Source organism: Melanerpes formicivorus, unplaced genomic scaffold (assembly GCF_026170545.1).
Source record: "Melanerpes formicivorus ecotype bairdi unplaced genomic scaffold, bMelFor1.0.p_v2 SCAF_40, whole genome shotgun sequence".
NCBI lineage: Eukaryota > Metazoa > Chordata > Aves > Piciformes > Picidae > Melanerpes > Melanerpes formicivorus.
In genome coordinates, this window is record NW_027142392.1 from 4,301,500 (window position 1) to 4,311,740 (window position 10,241).

At 44.5% G+C, this 10,241-nt stretch overlaps 1 long non-coding RNA gene across 2 annotated transcripts in view; it reads left to right on the plus strand.

The window, feature by feature from the left end:
- The window catches only part of LOC137451244 (uncharacterized), a 252,222-nt gene that overhangs the window by 208,755 nt on the left and 33,226 nt on the right, over window positions 1–10,241 (plus strand). The gene's annotated exons all lie outside the window — the stretch shown is intronic.

The following is a 10,241-nucleotide window of genomic DNA, read 5'->3' on the forward strand; positions in this document are numbered from 1 at the left end:
GTCATCAGAGCAAGGCTTTCAACCTGTTCTACACTTTGTGTTAAACAACAGACTCATCAAACTAATAGATGGGATTCCACGTGTCTTCCTATCTGTTTTGTTGGGACACTGGAGCTGGAATATGCAAATAGGCATGGGTGTCTACTAGGTGGAAGAAGTAGAGTAGAGTAGAGTAGAGTAGAGTAGAGTAGAGTAGAGTAGAGTAGAGTAGAGTAGAATAGAATAGAATAGAATAGAATAGAATAGAATAGAATAGAATAGAATAGAATAGAATAGACCAGACCAGGCCAGGTTGGAAAAGACCTTTGAGATCATCAAGTCCAACCTATCATCCAACACTATCTAATCAACTAAACCATGGCACCAAGCACCTCGTTCAGTCTCTTCCTGAACACCTCCAGTGATGGTGACTCTGCCACCTCCCTGGGCAGCCCATTCCAATGGCCAATCACTCTTTCTATGAAGAACTTCTTCCAAACATCCAGCCTAAACCTCCCCTGGTGTAGCTTGAGACTGTGTCCCCTTGTTCTGGGGCTGGTTGCCTGGGAGAAGACACCAACCCCCACCTGTCTACAACCTCCTTTCAGGTAGTTGTAGAGGTGCATTCCATCTTATTTTTCAAACATTCCATAGTCTTTATGATAGATTGACCCAAGCAGCTGATAACAAACAAGTGGGTGGGCAAAGCTAAATCTCAGCTCATGGCCTGAGCCTATCCTTGCTAAATATGCAAAAGCAGACATTGTTGTCACCCTGGGTTAGGTTATAGCTTCGGTTCTTGTTGTTCCCTGGTGTCAATAGGAAGTATGTTCTCTGGCATCTGCATTAGGCCCATTTGCACCAGTCCCCGACGGCTACGAAGCTGCAAGTTCTGCTTGTGGGTGGTGACTTTGCCTCCTGGTCTTTTGTTTTCAAAATGCAGCTGCAGAGAAGAGGAACACGGCATCATTACTGCTATGAAAGGTCTTTTCATCCTCTGTGGTTTCCGGGTTAGAGCTGTGTTGGCTGAGGATTCCTCCCCCAGGGTGGAGGAGTAATGGAAACGCAGCCTAAAACAGGATCAGGAGGAAGATGTGAAAATGAGCGTAAATGTGCAACATATGAGTCAGTGCCACAAGGAATCTCTATCCCATAAGTCAAGATCACACCTCCTCTTGGTACAGCAGAGATGTTCCCACACAGAGAAGCGTTCAGCATCTTAAAAAGGACTTGTGTCCTTACTGAAACTTTAATAGTGGAACAATGATTTCAGGTCAGTAACACTGCAGCTTCAGAGACGGGTAGGAGCGGCAAGCATGACATGCTGCGTTCACAATCTGCTGTAAAATAACATAGACTGGCACTGAGGCCAAATCCTCTCTGTGTGCAAATCAGCAAAGCCTTACTGATGCTAAACTGATTAACTCCAGCCAACGAGCTGGTGTTGGGTAACAAAACTAGTTCTTGTACTGTCCGAGGTCTCTCATGGGGTATCATGCTTTGAAATTTCCTTTGACAGCGTCACCTCAGACTGTTTAGGGAAATGAAACTGTAGCTTTAGCACAAAGAGTAGCCATCATGGGCTGGGAAATACCCAAAACAACCACTCTGCTGTCAAGTGTCTTCAGACCCCTAGATCCTCAAGAGGCAGTCCATGGCAGCCTGATGCCAGCTAGATGTCTGAGCACACTTCACGCTTGACACCAGCTCACTGCTTCTGCAAATGGGCCTCACAGACAGATGACAAGCAGTGGCATGCCACACCACCTGCTCATCCCTCATGTGGCAGACAATGCAATGCATGGGCCATGCAGCAAGCACAGTGCTGAGCCTGCACGCAGGCTACCTTGCAGCCCGAGGAGGCATGTCACATGCTTCTGCCATGAGTGTAGCTCATCTGGCCGCACCCAGCTGTCTGCCACATCAACACCGGGTGTTGCAGTGCCAGCCCTTCCACCAGTGGCTCTCCTAGGGAACATGGAAGGAGCTTTTTCAGGAGAAATGGTGCTTACAGAGGTGGTGGAGCATAGTGGGCAGACAGCTTTAGGGACAACCACCTCCAGGAAATTCAAGATGAGGATGCTTCCAGTCTCCCTACTTGCTCAAGTGTCTCAACCGGCCTGGGAGACATTCCAAGGAACAGAGGACAGGGAAGGCCTATGACTTGGCCCAGGAAGACAGTCAGGAGCCTATCTGTGACCTTGTCATCCATTTCCCAACCGGTTGTTCAGCAGCGTCCCTGCAGATGTGCACCTGCACTCCGTTACTCCCTGGATCAGTAGGACATGGCCAAAAGCAAGCCCTGAGCCATTGGGGGTGTATGTCTCCTATTTCTGGTGGGCCTCTGACACGGTACACTACATTATAAAAGCTTTCATGTAATATCTTGCAGCAGCTGGCCTCTGCTGTGTGCAGTTTATAACTGCAATGACTTTTTCCTAAGTGTTGAACTGACGAATGCCACTGGCATCCAAAGTTCAGGATGCTCCCAATTAAAAGTCATCTTTCCAAGGAGACATGCATACCTTCCACTCTTCTGTGGTTTGCATGGCTGGAACCTGGTGAACTGCTGACAAGGCACACAGAGGAGCAGGGCACAGGTCATTCTTTGGTATCCCTCCTAGCTTATTTGAAAGCAGACCTTGTTTCAAATGCAAAGTGCTGAAGAGAAGATGCCATTTGGGAGTAGATTTTTCACTGTAGAAGCCCCACTCTCTTTTACCATAAATTGCCTCATAATGTGCAGGTGATTGATGCCATTCTTCAGCTATAAATTATATTTACATCCACACTATGATCTCTTTACATTGTTAAAGTGTATTAATGTGACTGTGGAGTAAGTGATATTGATAACTTGCCTACAAGGCAAAACTCATCAGAATAACTGTGTGCATGAAGAAGAGTCTTTTTTTCATCTTGGGAACACATTCTTTCTGGTTTCCTTGTGTGGAAAAAAGAAAGCCAAACATGCACATCATACATTTGATCTACAGGCATTGTTTCCCTTGACCTGCGCACCACAGATATGTGCTGAATCTTTGTCTGAAATGGGTTCAGGAATTCTGACTCTCTTCTGTAGCTAATGTTATTTTTATTCACAGTATTCATCCAAAGATCACAAGCATGGAGTAGAAAGCTTCCATCAGAAACAATCTAAACTGTGAAGGAGGATAAATTTGTCCTTTGCTTTTCCAGCATCCAGAGAATATCTCTCTTTCTATTGTAAGCTATTTTTCAAGGGTGATCTTACTTACAGTAAAAAATGAGCATTGTGAAATCAACTGTTAAATTTAGCACTTCAGGCTGTTTTCAGCAGAACAAAAACACAGGGATCTGTAGTCCTACAATTGATTCATACAGAATAAACAAATCCTGAGCTCTATTATCTTGAGGTGATTTCCTGTGATACCAGAGCCACAGGCATGAAATCAAGGTCCCCTTGGACCTCAGGATGAGGGATCTTTTGAGCGTTTCAGGCAATGACCAGATCAGGAGAAGTAATTGGGAAAGAGCCATTTTAGTGGTTTCTCACTGACAGCTTCCTGCTGAAACTTTTGAAAGGAAAACAACATTTCTGGTTTCTCATTTTTCTTTCTATTTTAAGATATTACTTTGGCTATAGTTGGAGCTTTCTGGCTTTGAAAGCCAAATTCTACCATTAGATGTACAGGACATTTTATGTGGGAGGGAAACGAAGAAAGTCGGCTGGAACATGTAATGGAGGACAAGCAGAGGATTCTCTTGTGCTCCAAGTACTGGTCACAGTGGGTTATGTGCTTGGGGTGATACTGTATTTGTCCAAAAGGAGGCAATTCTAGTACTATTTGCACCACTAAAACACACACTGTGATTGCCTAGATCCTCCCATATACTGTCTGATGGCTTTTAAGGCTGGATTTCTTAATATGATAAAGTACAGCAAATCACCTGATTATCATGGCTAGAGTAGTTTTGTCCAGCGTGCCAGGGAGATGAATGTTGTACAAATCACAACGCCTCTGAAGTTCACAACCATTTTCTGAGACATCCATCTGGTTCTCTGGTAAATGCAATGCCTTTTATCACTTTCCAGTAGAGGGAATTGACCAGATACTGGATGAACTTCAGCTCTCTAGTTTAGGCCTGGCATTTAGTTCAGGACCTAAACTCTAGGCCATATCTCTGGTATCTGCCAACCTGAGTTATCTTCATTAGTCCAGCAAACCATCTGACTGATACTGACAGTTTAACTGCAGGAATCATTGCTTTTAATAATCATTGTACCACTGAAAACTTTTGTGTACACTCATTTTCATGTTGTTTTGAACATTCTTTACAGCAGGTTAGTTTTCCTAGCCCTGACCCTCTACATCATCTCTGTGTTGCCTTTTTCTATGGGGGTGGGAAACAACAGTTTGCTACCAGACTGGCTGCTGCTGCTAGCCTAAGTAAACTAAAACCATGTATGTGGTTAGTCAGAAAATTAGATTTACATGAGAAGAGGCATGACTCCAGGGCTGAGTTTTTTGTGTTTGTGTCAAACATTATGGAACCTGCAGCTGATGCACTTTATGCTGCCACTCATATGGGCCATTTCACCAGTGAAGGCCAAAACACAAAGGGAGCACTAAAATCTGTCCTGGAGAAAGAAAATGCTATGAAAGTCCTTGATGATGATCCACCACAGAAGGTCTTCTGCAGCTGAGAAGGACACCCCACAGAAAAGGACAGAACAGCACAAAGGTCATGCCTCCTGGGGCACACTGAGGTAATACCCCCCTGGCAGCTCTTAAATGTTTTTCAACCCAGAACTTCCCTGGAAAGCAGGCATTTCATGAAAAATGTCATAAAGTTGAGTTTAACCTTTTAGCTGCTGGAAACATCCCAGCCAGACATTTTGCCTGCTGATAGAGGATGCCTCTTTTCCTTTTTCCTTTCTTTTGGTGACTCCAGAAATGTTTAGGCACGTGGTATGGACAATCAGGCCTTGACCGGGCTACAACACGGGGAAAGAAACAGGATCAGAATGCGAAAGGCTATGTCCTCTTCTGCCCTTTGTGTTACCCAGGCCTGAGGAACAGGGGGATATTTTTGGAGTATTATTTTAAATAGCAGGGAAGGGCTATCAGGTTTCATTTTTTCTGTTGGTCCTGGTCTGCCACACCACTTGAGCCACAATTGTAAGTCATAAAATGGAGTCATACGTGAGGAGGAGCAAAGGAAGAGACACTGCCCTCCTACACAGCTGGGGCATACCTGTGGTGATCTGTGCTTTCACCCCTAAGCCTATGATACTGCAATTATTGCCTGCCTCAGACTTATTTATTTGAAGCCTATTATGTCATCTTAGTCAGGTCAGCGCAGTAATGCTCTGCTCTCCCTACTTTAGCACCTGGCAAGAGAGAAAATCATTTCCTCTTTCTAGCAGGAACTCTGGGCTTTCTGGCAATGTGTGATGGGGCATGAATTCACAGCACAGCTGCTATTATCTGCATTCTCAAGTCCTTACCCAAGGCCCTCTCTAGAAGATCCATCCAGACCCCATGAACCCCCAGGGAAGGAGGATCAACAGGAAGCACGGCTGATCACACTCATGCTCCCTTCCTCTCTGGGAATAGCATCCATCTGTGCTTTCCATTTTGTCCCTTTACAACCTACAAATCTTTTCACCATTTTGGTTTTGCATCAGCTTCTGAAACAGCTGATGATCATACAGTCTGATCATGTGGGGAAGATGGCCCAGAGATGCACTGAGCATCTCTGTTTATATCCAGATAAGGCTGGGTATTGGGCTGGGGAATGGCTTTGAAGGTCCATCAAGATAAATGAGTTGAGTGGTATCTCCAGCTGACTTTTCTTTAAAAGTCCCAGCACTGGGGAAGGGTGAAAAGGGGATCAACTGTTCTGATGTTATCAGCTATACTTGTAAGCTCTCAGCTACAGTAAAACCACACCAGAAGATAAGGTGGTTCTGACTGCAATGAGAACAGATTCAGGGCTGATCATGGATCTGAGAAGTTGAAGGTGATTTTACCTTCTCCTTTCTTCTTTCAGCCTAAGCACTCTATTCAAAAGCAGCAGGGTGGCTTGTTACAAAAACATTGTGAAATTAGTTATATGGGAAAAGTACTAAATTCACATTCTGCATTGCAGTGTTGTATAGTGGCTACACTGCTACAATGACTTAATTTCGCTGGAGGACTTAAACTCCAGTGGGATGACAAAGGCTGTTTCTGCATGAGCTAAACAATAACAGCTTTGTACCAGGTAGGCTGCCATGCCTGGGAGTGGGAGGATAAGACTGGGTTGAGGCAGTTTAAGGTAAGTAGCTGCCTTATGATGTATGTCTGCATTTCAAATAGCTCAGAAATCTAAAGATTCAGCTGTTCCAACAGCTGTCACCTGCTCAAGGTTTCCTAATTCTCCTATGCTATGCACACTGCCTTAGAGGATATGTATTTTCCACAGGCACATGATGAGACCCTTCAATAGTCCCCATGTGTCATTATGGTCCCAAACCAGAGGTAACATAGTTTCATAGTTTCATTTAGGGTTGGAAGGAACCACAAGGATCATCTAGTTCCAACCCCCCTGCCATGGGCAGGGACACCCCACACTACATCAGGCTGGCCAGAGCCTCATCCAGCCTGCTCTTAAACACCCCCAGGGACGGGGCCTCGACCACCTCCCTGGACAACCCATTCCAGGGTTTCACCACTCTCATGGTGAAGAACCTCCTCCTCACATCTAGCCTGAATCTCCCCACCTCCAGCTTCATTCCATTCCCCCTAGTCCTATCACTACCTGAGATCCTTCCCTCAATGGATATATATAGAGATTATACAGCACATCTTCAGAAAAAAGCTTTCCAAACATTTTCTGCATTATATTTAACCTCAATTGTATTACCTGGAATTAATTTTGCTGCATTACTTGTTGGATCTTCAACAGGAAGATGAATGCTGTAAGTTCTTACCCAAGTTTCACATTCAGTTTGGATCTAGAAGCTTTTTCTCCTCTTGTGCTTCAGCTGATCCACCTACAGTGGTGACACTTCAAAAATCAGCATACTCAGCACAGTGCTCAAAACCCCCCAGCAAAAAGCACAGCATCTGCTGCAAAGTATTTCTTTGTCATCAGCTCTGCTTCCAGACACCAGAGTTAGTGGACTACTGATTCACTGCAGCCATCAGCAAAAAGCCTCATTTGAACCACCACAGATTTTCAAGCTAGAGTATTCCTTAGGGGCACAAACTGCAAATTTGAGAACAAAGCCTGCTCCACTAATATCAGCAGGAAAGTCTCCATCAGCAGCTGCAGATGCCACATTAACTATTCTGGCAGCAGAAGAGGAGGCTATTTTGTACTCTCAAACTGATGCAGCTAGCATGTCCCACCCAGCCTGGGCAAGCCCCTGGTAAATTAGGCTACAACAACTTTGAAATTAAATGCCAATTTGGAAGACTCATCTTTTCCTTGATGCAATATGGGGAGAGAAAAATCACCTGCTACCAGGGACCTAAAGAACAGGCTGGGACAGACTCAAAAGACTTTGGGGCTTTGGACTTAGTTACTGAATGTGAGCCACAGTAACTGTCTCTGACCACACTTCTGACTCCAGTGCAATACAAGGTAACCTGACCTCCTGTGAGGAGTGGGGAGGCACATTGCATCACCCTGCAGCTGGTGCACAATGAGCATGGAGCCACTGCTTTCCTGAACTCTCCTTCTGCATGGGGACTTGTGAAACCCAGGCAATGGTGCATCTCCACTGCCAAATGAAAAACAGAAGAAGGGTCCTGTCCTGGGCCAGGTAACACATGTTGGATCAGAGGGACAAAGTTTTCTGCTGAACTGGCTTATGATTATGTGGCAGCTCACTTGTCTTACCATGAGCCAAGGAAGGATGACAGGTTACATTTTTTCCCCCCTTAGGATTAGTTTGCAGTGGCTGCATAGAGTACCTAACTGCTTCTGCAGAGCTCAGAGGCTCCTAATGCACGGTAATTCTTGCCAATAAAAACCCCACAATTGGTGTCCCAGCCATGCAGGTGGCCTGCTTGGGTTTCTTCTGAATTACAAGCCTGCTGAGTTCGCTGAGCTATTCAGAAAGCTGCAACCCCATATCCCAGTTTCACTATGGCAGGGATTAATTATTTTCCATCAATCCCAAACACCTGAATCTCTGCCATGTAAGGAGGCTTTTTTGTGACTTAAAAAAAATTGCCAGGGTTTGTACCTCAACCTTGGAGAAATGAGTCTTTGACATGCCCAAACAGTTTCTTCTGCCCATCACCCAAGTGTTGAGACGAGCAACTCAGCACAGGGCTGTGCAATTGCAGTATTAGTCTTAAGAGATAGGACTTGTCTTTTGAATGGGACAACCTTTAAAGCAGCAAGTTGATTTATTTCCTGCAATTTTAATTATTTCTTAACATTTGGGGAAAAAACAACAAAATCAAGCCACTAGATATACAATTATAAAGTTAGATGTAGTATACTTAGATCTTCCTTCTATTTTACAAGACTACCTTTTTCTCAGCTAAAATTTGGAAGAGAGGTTAACTGCAGCCAAAGAAATATGGACTTAAACTCTGAATTAATTCCTCTTGTTACAGAGAGAGTTGTGTCCTTTCCTTGCACCTACCACTTTCAGATTGATGAAGAACAGCTTGAAGAGTATTCCTCTTGGGCTATCTCTGGGCTGCCTCTCCTCTTCCAGCATCTTTGAGAAGTTGTGCTCCATTGCCTACAGAAAGGTCCTAAAGATGTAGTAGCCACACATCACCATTGCAGCACAGTGTGTGCTTAAAATCCCTTCCCTGTAATAACAGCAATGGTCCTCTGACTCCTTAGGACTTTCCCTCCAAATCTACTTGCTTCCAGGAAAAAATCAGGCACACTACTCAATTCCTAGCCAGGAAAGTCCAGATGCTTTATTGCTTCATCCTTGTGCTGCATTTAGTTTGTTAATGCTTTCATGTAAGCACAGTGTGACACATGGGAACCCTAAGTCAATACTCTATTTCTTCTGTGAAGTCATTTCTTGATGAGGGAGTAAAAGTTTACAACCAGTGAATGGCTGTTGACTCCAGGGGTTACTCTTATGAAGTAAACCAACACTTTTTCCCCTTTCTGTTTATCTGAAGCTTGAGGAACGCTACACACCATGTAAACAAGACCAGGCAGCAAGTGGAAAGTTGAAAGCAAGGGCTGATCACTGTGATTATGTCTGCAGACAGCACTGGGAAGCCCACACACCCCACACACATACAAACCCAAGCAAAAACAAAACAAAAAGCCACCTGATTAAAAACTGTGGTTGCTGAACTACAAAGTCTGCCCCTGTTGGAACAATACCAAGCCTGAGAGACATGAAGCCAAAGCCTCTAAGATATGACTTCATATTACCTGCTGGAAGGAAGAAGTTCAGATGTGCAATGACCTTCAGCTGGAGGTCTGATTAGGCAATGTTCCTCTTTCCTGCAACTATTCATTAAAGAATAAAAAAAAGCTTATAAAAGTATCTTACTCATGTATTTAGGTTGAGAGTTACCTGTGGATGATGGGCAGGACAGGGAAAAGGAGACAACCTGTTATGATGCCTCCTACCTGTTCCTGTAAAGGATCCTGGCATGAAAGGAATGCCCTCACCACCGCAGCTCTGCCCTTCTCAGCACTTCCTGGGAGTGAAAGGAAGAATCTGTCATCTACTCCAGGATGCCTAAATCCTTGGTTCTCAAAATTATGGGTAACTTCTCCATAACAAAAAGGCCTAGTAAATTGGTGTCTTTCCCTGAAGTGGCCAGTCCAAAGTACTCCAGGACTATGCCTTGTCCCTGAAACACCCAATGTTCCTTTTGGATTGTCTTAACCAAAGCATGGGGTATTTTGCATTTTTTGAACCACAGGAGCATGTTTGAAAGTCACTTTGCAGCTTCTTTCTGCAGCTGTTAGGGCTGCAAATACACATTTTTGGTCTACACTGAAAGCTTGACCTTCTCATACCAAAACTATGCTCCAGATACTGGTTATGTCAAAAGAAAGCAGCTATCTCAAGACTTATGATTAAAATCAGAAAGCCAGTGACTGCCCTTCCAGCAAATCATTCTTTGTGGCTACAAGCACCCATCTGAACTTCAACTATGTGGTTTTAGAGACAGAAATTTGTACCTCCAGCTGCACTACAACAAGCCTTGACTATATGAGCTCAAGAAGGCAGCTCCCCAAGAGTCCCTGCTTACTGGTCCCCCTGTGCTGGCTCAATGCACTGCCTAATAGAG